The sequence below is a fragment of the Furipterus horrens genome, unplaced genomic scaffold (genome assembly GCF_987537825.1).
Source record: "Furipterus horrens unplaced genomic scaffold, mFurHor1.1.pri manual_scaffold_4, whole genome shotgun sequence".
In the NCBI taxonomy this organism is placed as follows: Eukaryota; Metazoa; Chordata; class Mammalia; order Chiroptera; family Furipteridae; genus Furipterus; species Furipterus horrens.
The window spans coordinates 59,426,582-59,445,411 of record NW_028327174.1 but is presented as its reverse complement, the minus strand read 5'-3'; positions in this window follow the sequence as shown (position 1 = coordinate 59,445,411).

The window sequence follows — 18,830 nt, the reverse complement described above, 5'->3', positions numbered from 1 at the left end:
TCGGGGCACAGAGTTGTCATCCCAGGGTGCCAGCCAAGGGAGTCCCCACCTAGACACAGTTTATACAGTTTCTCACAGTCCAGGATGTTCACTTTCTTCCCATGCCTCCGGCTGTTTCAGCCAAACCTTCTTGCTGACTCCCTCTGGGACTTTGCTGGTTGGTGCGCGGTTGGCAGGGAGAAACTTCCAAGTAGATCCCAGCTAATGAGCTGGTCAGCAGCTGCCCCTTTTGGGCACAGTGCAGCAGAGGTACTGGTCTGGGAAGCCCAGTAACTCAGCCTGGAGAGCGTGGCTGAGCCTTCCGCCCTCCTTCACGGCGCTCCCACACTCCCTTCCCTGCTCATGCCATCTGAAATCCTCGCTCGCTCACTCTTTCCGTGTTTGCACTCCAAGTCCTTCTGTAATGGGAGCAAGCAGACAGCACCGCTATCTACTCCACTGCCATCTTTTCTGGCTGTTCAACTCTTGAATCTTGAATTCACAATGCCTTTTGGTACAAATGTGTCAAATAACCATAGTTATTATACACTTTAAATATGTACTATTATATTTGTCAGTTAATCATTGATACAGTTTAAAACACAAAAAATAATGACCTTGTTGCAGAAATCAAACCTACACTGTCAAAATTAAATAATGCGTGAATAAAAAATTTAGTATATGTTACTCAAATAAATGTTAAATATTGTAAAATAAACTTGCTTTGACAACCTTCAGAATAAAAAGGCCCTATGAAGAAAAAGTTCGAAGAGATTAATAGTGCTAGAAAGAGATGTGACTTGGGGTGGAAAACACACAATACGATATACAGATGATGTATTGTAGAACTGTACACCTGAAACCTATATAATTTTATTAACCAATGTCACCCCAATAAAAAGAAAAAAGTGGAATATAAGGTACTAGGAGAAATAGCTGTTGATATCATTACAAAGAAACTAAACTGAGTTGATTAAACAAAATTTCCACATTCTTTACATAATGTTATGTAGTTTTAGATGAAAACTAATAAGGAAAAAGCAGTAGAAAGTACTTCCTTTTGAGTTACAGCTATTCTTTGAGAAAAATAAAGTCCATTACACTGGATATTAGAGAAAAAAAACTATGATTATGTCAACAAACAAGTTTAAAAGAAGTCCTTTATATCAAACAAGTTACTTTTATTTTAATGCCACTTTTTTTTTTTCAAAAATATTCTCTCACTTGATGTCTTTACACAATAGATATCTTGATTTAGGACTTCTGCCAAGATGACATCAGGATCATCCTGGAATTAAGTCTTCATTTTGTTATACAGGTGAGTTTTAGATTAGAACTTGCTCACAGAAGTACAAAGGCAGTATATTGTTTAAGCTGTGCCTAAGTGTGGCCCAGGCAGTAAAGGCTCAGGTTGAACTTGCATGTTTGTGTTTCTTCTTATCCTAATGCTATTATCTGCATTTCTCGTCGGCAGCCGTCTGTCTCGAGAGACGATGGTGTAGCTTCTTAAGAGTCTATCTGCACCGCCGAGAATGGCTGTGCAGTCCGACTCGGGAGTGACACGGTATCTGTCTCCTCCCGTGTTGAATCGACATCTTGCGATGACGCTGGAGTGTCCTCTCCAGCGAAGCTGAAGCTACAGAGCCCGGGCAGGGTGATATGGAGGGTCTGCTGTTGCCCATGCAGCAGACCCCCCCTCTCTTCGCAGCTGAAGGGTCCAAGGGAAAGACAGAGTCAATACAGCTTGGGTTCAGGTGCGCCGCAGGAGTTGCTGGTGTTGACTACAACGTCAAACCGCCTTAGGGACTCCGGCTCCGGATTTTCTGTCGGGGTTTACTCCCTTAGCCTTTCCCCTGAAGAGGTATGCCGCAAGGCAGCGGAGGTTTTTTGGAGTCAGAGTTTTCCTTCTCTGATTATCTGCATTTACCTATGTTTTATTTAGGGTAAACCTGCACTGTGCTGTAATTGTGTCAATATTCTTGATATTTCCAATGTTCCAAGAACATCATTCATATCCTGATAGCTATCACAGCTTTGGACCTAAGTATAATATAATATTATGTTTTTTCATTTTCTTCTTTGAAAGTCAAATGATGTAAGATTCTTTAGGAATACTCCAAAGACTCTGTGTCATTGGCATGATAATCTGATATAAAACATTAATTCATATCAGTTTTTGACTATCAGCCCCCAAATATCATAAGGGAAGACATAATATTTTGGTAATATTTCTTTAGTGCCATTCCACATTGTTATTTGTGCCAGTTCCTTGTTCAGGGCCTAGCTGTCAGCAATAAATGAATTACTCTCCAGCTAGTAAATCACAGAATTCTCCTGAGCGTCTCAGACAAACAAAGCAAAATGATGAATCTGTAGCCCTAGAGGTTTATTCATAAATATCCATTTTGTTTAAAGCACTTGGGGCTACTCAATGGAAGATCAGTTTTCTTCCATAAACCAGTGGAAAACTGTCTGGAAAGAAATGCAAATGGAATAATGTTCATTTTCTGATCTCCATCACATTTCAGGATTTCCTTATGAAATTAACAGCATGGAAAATATTTTTAAAATTTGTTTGAGTAGATATTTAAAGGAGAGCAGATATTTCAAAATCAGAACAGAGGAAATAACCCCTCCCCCAATAAAAAATTGAGTGATTATTGATTTTCTTTCTTTAAGATTTTTCTAACATTAAGAAACATTCCCAGGTTTTCTGCGAGAAGAATAGTTCTCATTTCTTCATATTTGAAGTGAAAAATAGGGAAAGTACTGGCAGTGAGGGCCATATATTTTAAGTGACTCAGATAATAGTTTTTTAGTAAGTGCCTTTTTCTTCAGAGATTCAAGCCCAGGCTGGGAGCAACTAAAAGCCTTTTCTCACTGACAATGTTGGAACTCATAAGGGAAATATATTCTGTCACTGTGAACTTATTCCTAAGTGGGATAAAATTTTCTGACTAGTGTTCAGCTGCTTAAAATTCAGTTGACTAGATACAATATTTTATGATTGCAAAGCATAAATCATGTCAGTGAGGCAGCCCTAGGTATTATTGTATTAACTATTTTCTAAGTTTTTAGAGAAGAAGGACTTCTGGGAAAACTTACAGAAGATACTTTAAAAAATAATTTCTTCTAAATCCATGCTATCTCTATATATGAGTACTTAGAAATAAATAGCTAACTTTATAATATAAAATTATTTGAATTAATTTGTATATTATATAGCAGAATGACAACCTAGTGCTAACTAGTTCTATCCTGAGCACTTTTCCAAGAATACTTAACTGAATTAAAATCAATGCATTCTTCATAAGTATTAGTTTTAAATCTCAATTACTAATACTTTATTTTAACTTAAGTTAAAATTAATATTTTATGTACCTTAGTCAAAAGTTCCCAAGCAAGGAAACAAAGGACCGTATGTGACTATTGTGTATGTTGAAATTACTCTAAAGAATGAGGAACATGTATGAATTAAGGACAAAGAGAACCCAGCTTTGTCCCCTTGCAAATATACAGTTCTGTAGATTTTATCATAATTTCTATTTTTTGTGGTTAGAGTATACTTTATTGGGTGGAATAATATTGATGAGATAGTAATTGTGTTCTTACATTAAAAGTATTTTATACTCGTAGAATTCTTGGTTATTTATTTATTTTATTTCACCTCATAAGGTGAGTGACAAAAGCTATTATTTTCAGCTTTAGTTTCAGGTTCTTTACTCATGATCACTGGGGTTTATTTTTCCATTATAGCATCTGCCTTAGAATATAACTGAGGAAGGCATTTCAGAATTGAAATCCCCCAAATCAGTTAACCACTTGTAATTTATACTGTTTCAAATCATAACTTTGGAGTATAGAAAATGCCATTATGGGTTTAACAAGGACCCACTGATGTATGCAAAGACACTTTGTTGGGCTCTTGATAAATTCATAAAATTAACTAGCACATGGTCTTGCCCTCCAGGGGTTTCCCTCTAGGGTTTTCACATGCTGGCTAATAATTAGAATCACCTGAGGAGCTTATAAAACTTACTGATGCCCATCTACTAACAAGAATTCTAATTTGCCTTGCATGCAAGCTGCATTGAGAACTACTGGTCTAGAGTGTCTTAAACTTGAGAGAGAACATGAATCATTTGAGGATATGTATAACATGAGAAATCTGAGTTTGTAAGTCTGAGGTGGTTCCTCATGTGCTTTGTTTCTAACAAGCTGCCAATTAAAAAGAAAAAAAAAGTCAGAAATATGAATGCATATAAATGAATACCCCAGGCTCCCATTCCAAATAAATACAAGTAAACCTACCTCAAATGTAATTAGGTCCTTACCAAGACCCTTCTTTATTGTTCAGTAATTGATAACTAATATCAGATTTAAAGGCCACAAAGGGAATCCTAAGTGACCAAAAAAAAAAAAAAAAAAAAAAGTAAAAAACAAAGTTGATAAGTAAAACAAATTTTTAAAATTATTGTGACTTCATGCTAATTAAAAAAAATCAATTTGACATTTGTCTTTAGTAAGTATAAAGTCAAAATTATAACTAGGCACTCACTTATCTTTAATGCAAAAAATAAACTAAGAATAGATTTTTGGTTAGTATCTCTTTTTGACAAAATTTGTGATAGTATAATGAAAGAATGGTAAATTTATAGTTAATTTTTATAACTTCATATCAATTTGATCAATATTGCAAAATTATTTCATAGTTCTGCCAATGAATTTCTTTGATTCTTTAATTTTTTTGATAGTCAAGCCTTCTTCAAAAAAAGTCTTTGTTTATACATTTTTTTTCTACTTCAACTTTCATTGGTCTCATAATCAAATCTTTCATTTGCCAAAATCTTTGTTCTCTGAGACCATTTGAGCAAATTTATAGATATCCTTAAACTTTTTTAGGTATTTGTAATTTTATTGTGCAGCTGTTTTCTGTTGGTATACTTTTTTTAAAAATAAGTTTATCTACTTCTACAGTTCATCCAAATCAGATAGGGAATTACCTACACATAATTTGGAAAGTGAGAGTATATATTTCAATGTCAAGTGAGAGGAGAAATGATTGAGAAGTGATTCATTTTATAAGTGGTCAGTTTTTAGTGAATTGTTTCATGTTATGACAAGTTTGATTTCATCTGCACACTTGTACTTACATATAATCATTTATTTAATGAAGGCTTTTCTGTTCTAGAGTTTCCTTACTCACATTAGCTATTCGACCAACTGTACTGTGAATCTGCTTATGGCATTGAGTCACGTGGGAGGAACCAGTGCATTAAGACTCTGCCAGGTAACAGAATCTTGAGTGTAAAAAAAAGAAAAGGATCTTGTTGGCCCAGTCCAAAGATCTTTGCTTCTATTTCACCACCTACCCGGTGTTTGCTCTCCTTACACAACTAGTCCTACTTCATAAACTTTTCATTCTAGCTTTCCATCTTTGTCAATATCTTTGCAACTGGGTAAACTTTGGCCTCCATATGGCAGATTCACGCTATTGCTCTGACAGTGCAGGGATGCCACTAAAGGCTACTGCTGTCTCCTAGTGAGAGAAATGTTTAGCCAGACTTCCACCCCCATGCAGGGCTCAGTGCTCTTTGGCACACTCAGCGGCGTAATTGATTGGGCTGGCGACCTCACTGTCAGAGAGCTGGTACAGCCTCCTGCTGGACATGCAGAATCAACTCAAGAAAGTCATCCAAAGTGTGGGCAAGATTGAGCACCCCTTTGGGGTCCCTTCATACTGAGCAAAAGACAGAACTGGCCACTGGCTTCATTGATGGAGACTTGATTGAGTTTTCTAGACATCGGCTGGCCCAATGGGCAGGAGGTGTGGCATTTTAAACCTTCAGTATGACCATGGCAGGGAAATGAAGACAGAGGCCACTGCAGATGACCTGATCAAGGTTGTGGAGGAGCTGACACAGATCCCTTTCCCAGACCTTCCCGGAAGGCGTTGCCCTCTTGCCTCCCTTTTCCCACCACTAACTATCCTCCATGGGGAAGCTTTCCCTAAGCCAGTTGCCTCAGGAGTCATTTATGTGGAAATGGGGATTTCTTAGAACTAAAACCAGTACACTGGACACCTGGGAATGAGATGAAGGGGAAATCATTTTCTCCCTGGGTTATTATTAGTTTCAAGTTGTTCCAGCCATTATTTTGAGCCGCCAAGCCTTGACTGGTGTTTTTCCTTCCAGGGAGGGATTTTGCAGCTCTTTGGCTGAAAGGAAACTCTGTGTGTGTGTCTCATGCATGCATTGTTCTCTGCTATCTTTTTATTTAGGTTGGGGGTGTGGCCAGGTTGTGGGGAAGAGGGGCCGGAAGTGTTCATTGTCTTTGAAGTGAGAGCTCCGTTTTACTTCTGTTACCTCTGAGAGCTTTCGGTCTGGAGGAGACCTGACTACCAGGCCAGGGGCTGCCTGAGTATAAAACCTGGAGATTGGGGATGATCCCCCATCTGCAGCCTTCTTGTCATTGGAGGACTGCCTTCTTCAAGAGAAGGACGTGGTTGGCTGTGAATTGGTGGTTAATTTCTGAGTGTTACCAAATAAAGTAGAATTTAAGAAGGAAGAAAAGAGAGAGAGAAAGGAAGAAAGAAAGAAGAAAGACAGGAAGAAAGGAAGGAAGAAAGAAAGAATTGGAAGCATATACCATGTTTATGCATGGAAAGAATCAACATCATTAAAATGTCCATACTACCCAAAGCAATTTATAGATTTAACACAATCTTTATTAAAATACCAGTGACACATTTCACAGATCTAGAACAAATACTTCAAAAATTTATCTGGAACCCAAAAAGACCCCAAATAGCCACAGCAATATAGAAGAAGAAGAACACAGTAAGAGGAATCACAATACCTGATATCAAACTATACTACAAAGCCACTGTAATCAAAACAGTCTGGTACTGGCATAAGAATAGACATGTAGATCAATAAAACAGAATAGAGAGCCCAGAAATAAATCCAGGTCTGTATGATCAACTAATATTTGACAAAGGGGGAAGGAGCATAAAATGGAGTGAGAAGAGCCTCTTCAACAAATAGTGCAGGGAGAACATGACAGGGACATGCAAAAAAATGAAACTAGATCACCAGCTTACACCATACACAAGAGTAAACTCAAGATCGATTAGAAACTTAAATGTAAGCTATGACACTATAAAAGTCCTAGTGGAAAATATAGGCAGAAACATTTCAGATATCCCATGTAGTAATATTTTCACCAACATGTCTCCTAAGGCAAGGGAAATAAAGGAAAGAATAAACAAATGGGACTACATCAAACTAAAGAGTTTCTGCTCAGCAAAAGAAAACATCAGCAAGATGAAAAGGGAACCAACCATATGGGAAAACATATTTGCCAATGACATCTCAGACAAGGGATTGATCTCCAAAATACATAAAGAACTTATACAACTCAACACCAAGAAGATAGACAACCCAATTAAAAAATGGGCAAAGGACCTGAACAAACACTTCTTCAAAGGGGACATGCAGAGGGTCCATAGGCATATGAAAGAATGCTCAACATCACTGACCATCAGAGAGATGCAAATAAAAACCACAATGAGATCCACTTCACACCAGTCAGAATGGCCATCATCAACAAATCAACAAACAACAAGTGCAGGCGAGGATGTGGAGAAACGGGAACCCTACTGCACTGTTGGTGGGAATGCAGACTGGTGCAGCCTCTATGGAAAACAGTATGGAATTACCTCGAAAAACTAAATATGGAACTGCCTTTTGAACCAGTGATTCCACTGCTAGGATCATACCTGAAGAACCCCGAAACCCCAATTCAAAAGAAGTTATGCACCCCTATGTTCATAGCAGCACTCTTTACAATAGCTAAGTGCTGGAAACAACCTAAGTGCCCATCTGTAGATGAGTGGATCAAAAAACTGTGGTACATTTACCCAATGGAATACTACACAGCTGAAAGAGAGAAGGAATTCCTACCATTTGCAACAACATGGATAGAACTAGAGAGAATTATGCTTAGCGAAATAAGCCAGGCACTGAAAGACAAATACCATTTGATATCACCTAATACAGGAAACCAATTAACAACACAAACAAATGAGCAAAAATGAACCAGAGGCATGTAAAGAAGGAACATACTAACAGTTACCAAGGGGAAGTGGGGAGGAAGAGTATAGGGGTAAGTAGGGGAGGGGTCCAGTCAAGGAATTAGTAAAAATGACCCATGGACACAGACAACAAGGTGGGGATTAACTGTGGGAGAAGGGGTCGGTGGGGAGCAATGAGGGAAAAAGTGAGACAACTGTAATATAAAATCAATAAATAAATCAAAAAAAAAAAAAAAAAAGGAAGGAAGGAAGAAAGGAAGGAGGGAAGGAAGGAAGGAAGGGAGGAAGGAAGAAAGCCATAGCCAATCCATAATGTAATCAGCTAGGCTCCCATACACCTTGGAACCTGCATGTTTGCATAAGTGAGCATTGCCATGTGCTGCTTATTTTTTAAAGGCTTCAGATCTCATTCATCTCTCAGCTAAAATATTTGCAGTTTTCCACCTAAACCTCTATACCACACTTTCAATTTCATGATCTCACACATGTTCATAGCTTGAGAACATTTACCTATACTTTCTAAATCACCTAAATTTCTAGTTGAATCCGAAACCAACAAGGTCTAACCAATATACATGTCTTTATGTTACTGAACCAGTAATTTTCACCTTTTTTTTTTATCCCCTTTAAATATTGTGAAAGCTAACAAGTTTATGTACTGAAGCACTTTAATTTTGTAAATACAGAAAGCAGTTTATAAATGCATGTCTGAAAAAAAAATGAACTTAGCTATATGTCTCCTCTTCATTGTTCTGGCTTTCGGAAAGTACATTCAGTATATGTTTGTGTAACCTGGGATTTAAATTATAGAAGAGATTTATTAGTAACAAACAGTAGCAATACTAAGAAGTATCCCATATATTTCAAGTTTCCTAATATAACTTGAAATATATAGGTTTTTTACTAACCACTTTAAATAAACAGGAATTATTTTTCCTAATTATCCTAGATAATTCTCTGGATCTTTATTTCTACAAAATATCAACATCATATTATACATTTGGAATGTAATAAATCCATTCTAGAATTCCAGAACAGTATAATCCTCATCTTAGGATGCAATAATAAAAATGAACTGTTTTGAAGAAAAAGACTATCAATTATCTATAGCCCTGTCTGTCCAGAAGCTCAATTTCATAGTGTACCAAGAGTATGTACTACATAAGTAGAATTTTAATAAAGCTTTACTAAAAGAAGAGTGATATATATTCACATGCAAAAACATTATACAATTTAAAATGTTACTTTTTGAGCCATTTGCACAATGCTTTTTATTCTCATTATAATAAAGAATATTATTCTTTTAAGAATATTTATAACCTTTTTGCAAGTGCTACATGTAAGGATCAACTTTTCTGTTTTTCTTTTTCTTTTGAAATTGTATTATTTGTGAAAAGCATCCTTATTTGCCCAAATTCTATTTATTTTAATTGCATGTTTTCTTTTGTTATTAGTTGAAATGGCTGCAAACGTTTCTAAGCTCATGATTTGGGTTTATTTCTATACTATTAGCTCTTTATTTGTCAATTATTTAAGACAAATTCACATATCTAAAGCTTGCAAGTTTTTATAATACTATGTTTAATTATAACCATAGTTGATGCTGAACATAATTCTTAGCTCTAACTGAATAACTTAGAGAATTTTTATACCTCTGCCTTCTTGTCTCATAACTTAAAAAGTTTTAACTTTGAATCCTAAACAGTTCCTTGGTTCTCAAAAACCCACCAACAAACTTAGTCATCTGAATGCAATAAACTGCTTGTTGACAGGATCTCAGGAATGTCTCATCTTCTGATGGGCCTGTTTGTAAGGCCTGTATTTGTTGTTAAGCTATCAATTATATATGTGGTTCTCCATCTTTAAAATTGCAGGAGATGGATTTAATGCCTGAGAGCCATGATTAGATTCAGAAATTGGGAGGCAGAGGGCCAGAACAGAGAGTTCTTAGAGCAGTGAAAGTTGTCTGCTGACTCAGCCATAGTCCATCCACTTTCTTCACATGGTTTCATCTAATGCCTTTTTGTCTGGGCACAAAGGGATTCCTTTTAGGTGGAATAAGAAAATAGCTAAGTCTCTTTATTCTTTTCAACCTTGTTAAGTATTAAGAAGTAAAAAAGATGGTTAGAGTGATATTTCATTTTAAACCTTTAATAACTAAACCCATATTGTTTTCAATTTTTGTGGCTACAGTTGTATTGAACTATGTATAATCAAGTGAAAAGTCTAGATAGATTTGTGCAACTCATTTCTCTTTTTGTCATATTGTTCTGCAATAAAATAGGGCTAAGATTAAAATTATTGGAAAGAGGAATATTAGTACCAAATGTAGTTTGATATTATTATAGGAAATACTGATGTCAATGTTAAAAAGGCTGAGTCTTAATCCCAATAACGAAATGAGTTTTTACTCAATGAAAAAGTAATCAGTAGGCTTTAAAGTAATCAGTGTCTGTACATAATTAGAAAATATTAGAGGGGAAATGAGAGCAACATCTTTGATAAGGGTCAAGTTTCTATTAGTAAGTTTTGGACTCAGCTTCAAGTTATATATACTGGATGACAATATCATAGGCCACTATCTTCTGGCAGTGAAATGAAAACCAAGTATTACTATTTCCCATTTGCATAAAAGTAAGAGCTAAAGAAAATTACTTTATAACCTATGCAAATTTTTGAAGGTTAGAAAAGAACACTTTCATCAAATTCTGTATTTTTGATAGGACCTACATTTTAATGCAAATTTTCTAGTTATGAAAAAAGTTTCCTGCAACTTTAAATTTTTACAAAAAGACAAAGTTGATTATGATTAGGTGATATAGAACATACTATTTGATAAGTCACTACTACTGACCTTTTGTCCCTAAGATTGCACTATGTAGTTCTTGGTCTAAACTCTGGGTAAATAAAAATGCAATTCATTTCTAGCTTTGAGATTTGAATATTTTATTTTAAATACCAAGACATTTTTTATTATCTTTCATGTTATTTTGAAAGATCTTAAACAATCTTCAGTGTCATGTCAATTCTCTAGAAGGAATTTGTTTATTTTCTCTGTGAAGATATTCTAACAATTGTCTGTGAAATTGGTTCAATGCATAAAACTTAATGTTTCTTTAGAGATCTCTTTTTTTTTTCTATTATGTGCATTATTTATTTTTTAGAGAATCATTTTTATGTTGTATATGTAATTTTAGCTAAGATTTAGGGAAACCATCAAACATAGGGTTATGGATAGAGTGAGGTTCAAGTTTAGAATTGAGTGCATTAATTGACTTAAAACTGTATGTTAGGAAGCCCTGGCTGTGTGGCTCAGTGGATTGAGCATCGGCCTGTGAGCCAAGTGTCGCTGGTTCAGTTCCCAGTCAGGGCATATGACTAGAGTGCATGTCATGTCCCCAGTTGAGGACTTGAGTGAGAGGCAACCACACAGTGATGTTTCTCTCCCTCTCATTCTCTTTTCCCCTCTCTCTAAAAATAAATAAATAAATAAACAAAACAAAATAAATAAATAATTAATTAATTTAAAAAAAAAAAAAAACCTGTATGTTAGGAATGCTCTTTGGGACCTATTCACATCAACTTGTATCTTTGGGCCCATTTTCTTTCTTTTAATAATAAAAGTGTAATAATACCATTTAGTTATCTCCAACTTATACAATAAAGTGAAGTTTAAAAGCCCAAACTCTTATCAGAATTACAAATTCTAAATGCATAGGATTTAAAGTTTTTAAAAAATACATCTGTGTCCTGATTTACTGCTTAATCACTATATGAAATCTCCATGTCTGAGTCTTCCCTCCTTCACCTTTAAAATGAGGATAGTTATATGGATTTTTTAATGTATTTTGCACAATTTTAAGTATTAGTTCATTTTGTTCTCATTAGGCCTTATTGTGATTTTATCATATGTATAAATGTCATCATTTTTTCAAGAGAAATAATCTGGTGCTTCACACATTATATAAAAACCTCCTGTTTCAGTTTAAAAATACAATAACAAATATTAATAATAAAGGATATGTGAGGAATCTTGTATGTATGCATAAATATCATTGTGAAAGTACCTTAAGGCTTTATTTCTGTCAGTTTTAATGTTACATCCTTCCAGCTCCTTAAACAGTGATAAATTAGATGTTACGGCAATCTAACATAGTGGAAATTGGTAGTTGAGGCATATCACCTTGTTGTTTTATGCATTTGAACATCTTGTAAGTATAATATATACTTTCACAAGATCATATTTATTTCAGTATGTGTTGGTCATAGCCAAATCTGGACCAAAACTTACCTTTACAAATAAAATAAACAATTAGTTTAGTATTACTCACGAGGATTCAAATATATGCATGAGTGTGTGTATAAAATATGTATAGTAATACATGATAGAACAAAAACTAATATTTATAGAGCATGTACTAATGTCAAATGGATTGGACTGCCACATGGTTCCTTTCCCTAACTGTTGCCAGAAGCATGAGATGAAGCAAATGACTTCTGGGCTCCAGAGAATGACAGAGCGACAAGATGGGAGGAGAATAAATGGATATTCACATGAAAACTGCCCCACAGTGAGGAACATCTGTATTGGACTTTATATAATCTAAAATACAATGGTATTCTGTAAAGCCACTGATGGTTGAGGCTTTGTTTTGTATTACAAATTCCCTTTTTATCAGTTGGATGTCAGAAGGGAGCAGAGATTAATAGATGTGCTCAATTCTTCTTTCCAAATCCCAGACCTTTTTCACTTTGACAAAATATTTCCCTAGGTTTCAGTTTCTTTAGCCATAAGAAAGAATGATAATACTAGGTGATATAAATGGCTCTTTCCAGAACTAATATTCTGTGTTTTATTGTTTAGATATAAACAAAATTATTTTAACAGGTTGAGTTTGTGGACAAAAGAATCTTGTTCAGCATTATTATTATATATTTCCCACATTCAAATTTCCTATTTTAATATGTGTTTGGAAGAAGTGAGAGTCTACTAAGATTATTAGCTGGATCTTGTTATTTGAAAAATCTTTATGATAAATAGTCACCACTATAGAAAATGAAATCCAAGTCTATATATAAAAGAAAATAATAAAAACGAGATGTTACCAAAGACTAATAAGCATCATTTAATGGGTGCCCGTTACTTGACCTACTGAGTGTTTACATTTTTCAACAGAGTAATAGTAGGTCTGATTTACTTTAAGTGTTGGTGAATAGATCATACTATACAATTATTAAAAATCATGTTTTAATTTTAAAAGAGTTCTAAAAGTAAGAAGGCTATATATTTACCACATATAGGCCATACAATATTGGTGGGATTTTTAAAATTATTATGCAACTATTTTAACATTAAAGCATTTCAATCCTGGCAACACAGAATAAACTATAAAGCCAAAACCTGAATATTCTATCACTACACCTGAAAAAGACAAAAGCAGTGCAAATGGATTAGGAAGCTGCATACTCTGCACATTTTGCTCACTTATTGTGAGAGCAGAAAAGAAAAAGAATAGAGTAAGGAGGGAGAATGCCAAAAAAAAAAAAAAGAAAGAAACCAAAAGAAAGTTTGAAAGATTTTTTTTTCTTTCCCTACTTCCATGCTTCCTACTCTGTTTTGTCATACTGATATTGCATAGCTACATTCATTTAAATTATAGAATGAAAAAATTTAACTAGATAACTTTGTAGTTAATTTTAATATCTTAAGAAAAATGACATCAAGTCATAGAAAATTTATTCTGTTTCACTTATTAATTTATTGCCTTCAGCCCCAAATTCACTCTAATTGACTACTTTAAAAAAATTCAGATGATCCCTTTCATTATTTTTGTTTTCCAGTTTTCACAATGTCACGCTTTCTCAGTAGAGGTCACTGAAGAGACATTGCAGAAGCAATAGTGTTCTCCTTCTTGGTTCTGGTGTGCTTTCTCAGCTTCTTCAGCACCTACCTCTACAGAATTTGCAGTTTCCCCAGCTCCTGTCTGCCCAACATCTGACTCTTTATGAGGGAGGAACCCCCCAAAACATAATTTATTTATAAAAAGTACACCTTCAAAGTACTCTCCACTCGATGCAATACAACAATTGAGACTTTTTCACCACTCAGAACAGTTTTTGAACTTGTTGACTTTTATATATTTTAGTGCTTCTGTCATTTTGTTTGTTTGTTCACTCCTTCCACATTAGCAAAATATTTCCCTTTGAGGACTTTTTTCATCTGGAGAAACAGAAAAAAGTCACTTGAGCAAGATCAGGTGAATAGGGAGGTTGGGGCATGGGGTCATGCTGTTTTTGGCCAAAAACTGCTGGATACTCAGGCAGTGTGGGCAGGTGCTCGTGTGCTCATGAGTCTCCCAACATGAAATGGGCAAACCTGTTGAAAGAGTCTGCAAAAAAAGTTCACTGAAGCTGAACACAGCTTCTCACAACAACGCCAGCTGGTACACTGGTACAGACTGGTTCTTAGAACTCTCACCTAGAGGGGGAAGCCTGTACTATGAGGGGTCCACCCTCCAGAAGATAATTCCATTTTCTTTTTTGTTCTTTGTTTTTGTTTGTTTGTTTGTTTTTGTTTGTTTCCTCATTGTACATACACTTACGTTTCTGAAACTCTAAAAGCACTTTAATATTTACTAAATTAGACCAGATGTTGGCTCAGAAAACAACAACAAGGAAAACACACCTGAACTAATTTTAAAACTATATAAGCTACATAAAATATGTTCTTAGTCCACAATGGAATTAAACTAGATATCAATAACAGATAGATAACTAGAATACCCCCAGATATTAGAAAACTAAAAAATAAAGTTTCAAAATATACTATGAGTAAAATAAAAAGTATTAAAAATTAACAAAATATATTTATAAATAAATGAGAACTTGAACATTATGTATTAGAATTTGTGGGATGAAGCTAAAGCAGTAATTAGAGGGAAGTTATAAAGTGAAATGTAAAAATTAAAACAATTTAAACCTAAGCTTTGTGGAGGTTCAGAATAAGCCATGTCGAGATGTGCCTCAGTGGTACACATATTACTTTGGACTAAGGGCAATTTTAGCTTCAGGCTCAAGTGAAACTTCTACCTCCTTTCTTTAACTACCTAGAAGAACTTAAATTGGGAGTCTTGCCCATAACAAGAGATTTTCAGACATAACCTCTTTTGACCCATCTTTAGGCAGGACAAACTTTTATTTAATAAATCTTTGCTCTTCTTATCCTGCAATGAACCTCTGAAGCTCCCAAGGCACCTTACCTCATCGCTAGCTCAGGATGTCTTATCTATCCATATTCCCTTTCTATCTCTGAACCTCTTGTGGATAAGGAGTCTTTACTCTCTTATATGTGTGGGGTTTCCTACATATTTATGTATTAAACTTGGTTATCCTTTTGTTAATCTGTTTCATGTCTATTTAATTATTAGACCAATCAGACAACTTGAAAATAGAAAAAAATTGTTCCTCATCTATAGCTTTGAACTTAGGAAAGTAGAGGAAAAGAAGCAAATTAAGCCTCAAGAAAGCAAAGGGGAAAAAATAACAAAAATTAATTCATAAATCAATGAAATTGAAAACAGCAAATAAATGGAAAAAAATCAATGAAACCAAAAGCTACTCCTTTAAAATATTAACAAATCTAATAATCCTCTAGTATGACTAAGAATAAAAAAGACACATTGCCAATATTAGAAAATAAAGATTGTTTATCATTACTGATTTCATGGACATTAATAGTATAATAAGGAATACTATGAACACTTTTTGCCCACAAATTTGATCAATGGAAAGGAATAAAGAACCTGAAAACAGAACTGATGAAGACATAGTCAACTAGTTATTATCAAAGGTGCAAAAGCAATTTAATGGAGAATAGCCATTTCAAAAAATGTTGCTGGTGCTAGAATAATTGAATGTCCATTGAAAAAAAAAAAAGAATAGAATAATTGATGTAGTAATAGAATAGAGTTAGAGATATCAGTGTGAAATGACATACATATAGTTTAACATACACACAGATGAACATATATGAAAAATGTGTGTATGTAAATATTTCCTCTCACCCTCAGCTGAGAAACGTAGAAATAACATCACTCAAGCAGCAGTAAATACACCTTGCATCCAGATCTTGCTTCATGATGATAGTGTTGCTGACATAAAATGTCCAAACCTATAGAAGGTTTTTCTAAGAGTGTATTTGAGCCAAACTGATGACATGTGATGAAGAGCAAGATCCCATGTGCTCTGGAGAATAACACTTTTGCAGCTTCTTTCATGAATTTGGAATTAAGGAGGGACTGTAAGAAAGGTAATATAGAGGTGGGAGAAAGCAAGGGGCGATTGAATTACAGGATAGTTAACTAGATTATGTGCTCTCTTGAGGGTGGGTAGGTGTTATTTCAAAGGTGTGTTAATCTAGAAGCACAAAAACAATGGATGAGGCTTGCTTAAGGCAAAAATAAAATGTTTACTAAAAAGTTATATGCTTGGAGCATGACTACCCACCATGACCTTCCCACATAGGAATTTATAATCATATCACCCTGCAAGGAAAATTATTCAGGTATGAGAAAGAAGGAAATCCCATTTGCCACAAGATATTGAACCTCTAAGGCATTATACTGAGTGAAATAAGTCAAAGACAAATACAGTATAATATCACTTATATGTGAAATCTAAAGAAGCTGAACTTAGAGGACTGAGTAGAAAGGCGACTACCAAAGGCTGGAGGAGGGGAAAAATTTGTCAAAGGGTAGTGATTTTCAGTTATAAGATAAAAAGTTTGGGAGACCTAAGGTATAGTATTGTGACCACCATTAACAATACTGTATTATATACTTGAACATTTCTGAGAGTAGATCTTAAATGTTCTCCCCACAAAAAAATAAATGATAATTATGCGAAGTAATGGAGGTATTACATAATAGTACAGTGGTAATTATTTAACAATAAAAGTATCAAATCAACATGTTGTACACCGTAAATCTACAGTGTTATATGTCAACTATATGTGTGTACACACACACACATACACATAGGTCACTCTGGCATAAGAACTATTTTCAGCTGAAGGCACTTCAGTTCCTTAAATCCATTATCTGACTAAAAGCAGAGCCTCCCAAAAGAACTCAGTTGTCATAAATTTCATTCCCTAGAGCAATTCTAATTTTCTCAGAGACAAGAAGTCTGTACAACCCAGACATTGTCACAAACTATCATATCTCCCATCAATTCTTCTAAGGACACACTTATATTTCCCAAGAGCCATTTGCTTTTCCCTTTCTCCCACTGTTATAACAGGTAGTTAGACCCAAATTCTAACCTTTCCCCTGAACTACTCACCTGTTGGTACTCCCATGTGTATGCAGGATGCACACACTAGTAAACATTGTTTTCTTCTTGTTAGTCTATTTTTGTCAGTCTCATTGTCAGGGGCCTAACCAATGAACAAGCATATCTAACATATCTGACATTATGTCTCTTTTTCAAAACTTAAGATGGGCATTCTGATAAAAAACGGAGTTAAAAATTATATTAGCTTCTTAGAGCTGCAAAACAATATACTGCAAACTAGGTGGCTTATAAAATAGAAATGATTCAGTCAACATAAGGAATGTCCAAACCTATAGAGAATTTTTATGAGTTTATTTGAGCTAAAACCAAACACAATTCCAGGAAGCAAGATTTCAAAAGCTGTAGAGAATGACAGTATTGCAGCTTCTTCTATATATTTGTAATTAAGAAGGGAACAGAAGGAAGATTACATAAAAGTTGGAGAAAGCAAGGTGAGAACTGGATTACAGGATAGTTAACAAAATTATGTGCTCCCTTAAGGGTGGTTACACTTCAGAGGGGTCTGAAAAAGAGGCATTTTGAAAGTATATTAATCTAGATGTATAAAAAAACAATGGGCAAGTCTTGCTTAAGGCAAAGATAAATCTTTTACTAAAGAAGCTATATGTTTGGGGTATGACTACCCATGATGACCTGTCCAGTTGGAAATTTATGACCAGATCAGGTTACTTTTGGTTAAATTGATTATAGCCCACCTTTTTTTTTTTTTTTTTTTTTTTTTTTGTCTCTCACAATTTTGAAAGTTAGAAGTACAAAACCAAGGTATCAGCAAGGCAATGCTCCTTGAAGCTCCAAGAGAAAAGTCCTTTAGTGCCCTTCCTTGCAATCCTTGGCATGTGTTGGCATGTAAAGGAATTACTTCAGTTTTTGCCTTGGTTATACATGGTCTTCTCCTTGTGCCTTTGTTTGTGTGTTTCTTTCTTTCTTTCTTTCTTCCTTTCTTTTTTTTTTTTTTTAAGGATATTCGTCATATTGGATTAGCACCTACTCTCATGCTTTATTTTAACATGATTATATATGCCAAGATCCTAGCTCCAAATAAGGTGACTTTCGAAGATACAGGGGGGTTGGGCCTTCAACATATTTTCTAAGTGGATACAATTCAACCTATAGCAGAGGCCATAGCTCTAATGGATTGGAAGTTCCAGAAGGAAGAGCAGCCCTTTCAGTCCTGTTGTGAAAGCCAATTAATCAGCTTGAGGGATGCCTGGAATACTGACTCTGTTCCCACGGTTCCATGACAATGCTCAGACTTGGAAGACTTTTGAATCCCCTCAGGGAAGTGAATCATTTGGTTGTGGGGACCCTTGGATGACATGGAGGAAGACAGTACTGCTGGACTAAGTTATTTCTGGTCCCCAGTGTTGGGAGAAGGTAACTTTAGTACCTAGAGAAACTTTGA